This window comes from Silurus meridionalis, chromosome 4 (genome assembly GCF_014805685.1).
Source record: "Silurus meridionalis isolate SWU-2019-XX chromosome 4, ASM1480568v1, whole genome shotgun sequence".
NCBI lineage: Eukaryota > Metazoa > Chordata > Actinopteri > Siluriformes > Siluridae > Silurus > Silurus meridionalis.
The window spans coordinates 42,135,509-42,140,604 of NC_060887.1; positions in this window are offsets into that span (position 1 = coordinate 42,135,509).

Here is a 5,096-nt window from a genome sequence, read left to right on the forward strand (position 1 = left end):
CACAATCTGGATCTGTTTATCCTCACTGAAACCTGGCTTCCCCCAGGTGACGTTAGTGCCTTTTCGGAAATCCTCCCCTCTGGTTACCTTTACCTAAACACACTGCAAAGGGGCAAAGGGGTAGGGGCGGGGGGTTAGCCACCATACATAGACAGTCCCTGAAGTGCCGCCAGTTGTCCACTAGAGGGTATTCCAGCTTTGAGTTACAAGTATTTGTGCTCACACCACCAATCCATTTATTAGTGGGGTAAAAAATGAACATGTATATGACAGCGGAATTAATACATGGGGCTATGCGCACAGTACACCAGGAAATGTAAATTACCCACGCTCAACATGCACAGAGTCAACAGCCAGACGGATGTTTCAAGACACACCCACAAAAGATCGCCAGTCCTGTACCTATGATGTCCATGCGGCCCAGCATAGCATTCGTGAGGGTGAGAGTAACACTATGTGTCACCACGTCGAAGGGTGTTATTTTCCAGAGGTTACTAGGTCTAGCCAACGTGGAAGAAGACCACACCTAACATTCTGTGATCTGTCATCAGACAGTGAAGAGGAGTGTAATAGGCATAGTGAAAGGGTTCCCATGCTGCGACCAGGTCAGTTTGATGGCTCTGCTTCATGGCGAGAGTTCTTAAGCCGTTTGAGGATTGTGCGAAAGCTAATCATTGGTCAGAAAGAACTATGACTGTACAGATGAGGTTTTGTCTAGTAGGTGCTGCAGGTGCAGTGATCCACAAGAATCCCCGTTCCAGCCGTTGGAATTATGGCCGCATAGTGGAGGAAGTTGAGGCTGCATATGGTCCCTCGTCCGAACATGCTGCTGCCATTGGAATAGAGTTGAGGCAGAGGGTCCACAGAGCAGGCGAGCCACTCCATGTGCTGAGGGATTACAATTATGAAAAAGTCTCCATTGCTTATGCAGATCGTTCTGAAAAAGAACAAGACTCAATTAGTGTTGAAGTGTTCATTAATGCCATGGGAGATGCGGATATTGTACAAAGGCTGCTGGAAGAGAGACCACGTACTCTGGCCCGCGCCTATAAAATTGCACACAGGTATGAGACCACACGTCGAGCAGCCACCAGTGTAACACAACTTATGCAATCCACCACGAGACTAGTAGAACGAAGGACGCGAGCAGCTGCGGTGCGTGAATATCCAGACGAGAGTGAAGGTGAAGAGGAAGATGCGAAGTCATCGGCTCCTGTGTGGAGGGAGAAAAACAACTCAAAAGCAGAATTTAAAACTCGCCCACAAAAATTTATGAGAAGGGGTAAAGTAAATTGGGAAAAGATTGTCTGTCACAACTGCCAGGGCATTGGTCATATGAGGCGGAACTGCCCTTCACCCAGGCTCAATCTGGAAAGTATGACTCCAACCCTTCCTCTGTCTACCGGGACCCAGCCTGCTTCCACAGTTCTCAGAGTCAAGGGGGGTGGGCCGGAGATGTGTATTCATATGCTGCTGTATGACATGGAAATATGTGCCCTGTTGGACAGTGGGGCCAGGAGGATTTGCTATGAGGCCATCGAGGCTGATGTAAGACCCCCACTCAAACTATCCACTGTACAGGCCCTACAAGGAATAAGTCCAGCAAATGTTGATGTCCTTGGGGAAGTGGATGTTCCAGTGCAGATTGGAGCCCACACGGTCAGTGTTGATTTCATTGTAGCAGATGTAGCCGAGGGCACTGAAGCCATTCTGGGGCACCCTTTCTTGGAGCAAGCCCGGGCACGTCTTGACTTTGGCAGTCAGAGGATTGTATTGTTTGGTGAGCAGATTCCGTATTTTAACCAAAAGAACAAGCCTAGGGCGCAAGTGGTCCGCATAGCACGCACAGCTGTCCTTGAAGCAGGACGTGAATACATCGTTCCAGGCAATGCACATTTTCGGGGACAAGTACAAGGCAACATACTGCTGAGTCCGACTAAAGGCTTCACAGAGAAGCACCAGGTGATGGTGGCACGGATTATAATTGATGCCAATCTAAGTAATCGAGTGCCCGTGAGACTGTATAACCCAGGTAACGTTGCTGTGAAAGTGAGGAAAGGAGTAATTGCCGGAATCCTTCAACCTGCCCATGTGGTCCAGACTAAAACTACAATGTCGCCTTTGGTAGATCCATGCCCCATGGTTCCAAGTCACTTACAGTCACTGTACATGGAAAGTACAGTAGATCTGAGGGAGACAGAACAGCATGAGCTCGCAAAGCTGCTCCAAACTTACAGTGATGTTTTCTCCACTGGACCCACAGACATCGGATGCACGAATCTAGTGCAACATGATATTCAGATCCGGCCTGGCCCACCTGTGAAACAGCAACCGCGCAGAATGGCGTTTGAGAAACAACAAAGCGCAGATGAACAGATTAAACAGAATTTGGAGGCTGGCCTAGCCTCCCAAAGTAGTAGTTGCTGGGCTTCACCCATTGTAATGGTGCAAAAGAAAGATCAAACGTACCGACTGTGTGTTGACTACCGGGCACTAAATGAGCGCACTATAAAAGACACTTACCCACTCCCAAGGATCCAAGACACACTAGACACACTCTCTGCAGCGAGACGGTTTAGTACATTGGACCTCGCCTCGGGGTACTGGCAAGTGGAGTTGACACCACAGGCGAGACAGGCAGCTGCGTTCTGCAGCAGGAAGGGACTGTTTGAGTGGAACGTCATGCCTTTTGGCCTTTGTGATGCACCGGCGACATTCCAGCGCTTGATGGATCGTGTTTTGACCGGGATGCAGTGGGAAACCTGCCTGGTATACCTGGATGACATCATTGTGCTAGGCAAGGATGTAAAGGAAATGCTCCAGCGCCTGGCACAGGTGTTCGAAAGGCTACGCCAGGCCAACCTGAAACTGAAACCCGCCAAGTGTTGTCTCTTCCGCTGCCAGGTGGTCTACCTGGGCCACATCGTCTCAGAGCGGGGAATAGCCACCGACCCCGAGAAAGTGCGGAAAATTCGAGAATGGCCACAGCCCACAAGTATTCACGAAGTCCGTCAGTTTGTGGGGCTCGCATCCTATTATAGACGTTTTGTCAAAGACTTTGCTGCAATTGCAAAGCCCCTTCATAACCTGTTGAGAAAACATGCTCGATTTCACTGGACCCTTGAGAGCCAACAGGCCTTTGATAAGTTAAAGGAGCTGCTCACTACTGCCCCCATCCTTGGTTACCCAATGGACAGTGGTGACCTTGTTCTTGACACAGATGCCAGCAACTTCGGGATTGGAGCTGTGCTTTCTCAACAGCAGAAAGGAGAGGAACGTGTGTTAGCATATGGAAGTCGGAGTTTAACGCCGACTGAACAGAATTACTGCACCACACAGAGAACTTTTAGCTGTTGTGGAGTTCACAGCACATTTCCGTCAGTACCTGTTGGGTAGACCTTTCACTGTACGCACAGACCATAGTAGCCTACAGTGGCTGCTGAGGATGAGAGAACCAGAGGGACAGTGTTGATCACCGCCCAGGCCGTTGTCATGAAAATGCTGACGTGCTTTCGCGGAGGCCATGCCGTACAAATTGTCCATGCAACCTCAAGAATCAAATCTCGAGTAGTCCGCAGCTCTGTCACCAGGCGGTCCAATGTGATCTTGACTTTGAACCGGTAGATAATGTACCTATAGCTGTTCCCCCGGAGTTTTGTGCAGTGGGGGTAGTGCAGCCTGCCATCACCGCCAGTACTTCTTCATTCTCTGGTTGGACTGCTGAGGAACTGCGTTTCGCTCAAGCAGCGGATGCTGATATAGCCCCTATCAAGAGGTGGATACAGGAAGGTGAGGGACGACCCTCCTGGGAAGATGTATCACCTTATGGCCCAGCAACAAAAGCTTACTGGAGCCAATGGCAAAGACTATATTTAAAGGATGGCATTCTGGTACGACGTTACTACTTGAATGTTGGGACTGAATTTTACCCTCAAGTCCTTCTGCCACGCATTTTTAGGGAAGATGTTATGCGCCAAATACACGAGGGGCCAGTGGGTGGACATTTCGGGGTGGAGCGAACATTGTCACGGCTGCAGACCAGATACTATTGGTATCAAATGCGAGATGATGTTTCACTGTGGTGTCGCACCTGCACCAGTTGTGCTGCAAGGGCTCGTCCATTAAAGAGGCCTCAGGCACCTATGGGTACCATGCGAGTAGGTGCTCCCATGGAAAGGATTGCTGTTGATTTGATGGGTCCCATGAACGAGACAGAACGGTTCAATCGCTATATACTTGTGGTGCAAGACTATTTCACCAAATGGGTAGAAGCCTACCCACTGCCCAACGACCAGGCTGTCACTGTAGCAGAGGTCATAGTCGCTGAATGGGTCTGCCGTTACGGAGCACCGTTTACACTGCATAGTGACCAGGGCACCAATTTTGAATCTGAGGTTTTCCAGACCATGTGTGAGTTGTTAGACATTGATAAGACCCGTACAACACCTTTTCGACCTCAGTCAGATGGACAGGTCGAGCGGTTCAATGCAACTCTACAGAAAATCCTAGCCACAACCTCTGAGCGATGTCACTGGGAGTGGGATCTTATGGTTCCTTACGCTGTATTGGCTTACCGAGCGACCAAACACAGTTCAACTGGATTCACCCCAAACATGATGCTCTTGGGCAGAGAGATAACGAAACCCATGGACCTGGTCACGGGAGAGCCTCTAAACGATACAACTACTAAATCGTTCCCTCAGTATGTGGTTCAGATGAGAGAAAGGTTGGAGTCGGCACACCAGGTCGCGAGGGAAACACTGGGCAAATCTGTGGAGCGTGCTAAAAGGCAGTATGATAAGAGAGCAGCTCAGACATGTTACAAGGTTGGTGATGCAGTGTGGTACCTAGTCAAGGGGACCAAACGCGTGAAAGACAAGATCAGGAAGTTTCTCCCTAACTACAACGGCCCTTACTTTATCCTGGGACATTTGGATGATCTAGTGTACCGGATTCAGAGAAACCCAAAGACCAAAGTCAAAGTTGTTCACCATGACAAACTCAAACCTTACCATTCTCGGCAACCCCTGGAGAACGGCTGGGTGTTTAAGGACTTGGAAGTTTGGCAACCTCAGGAAGTTCCCGCGCCAGACCTA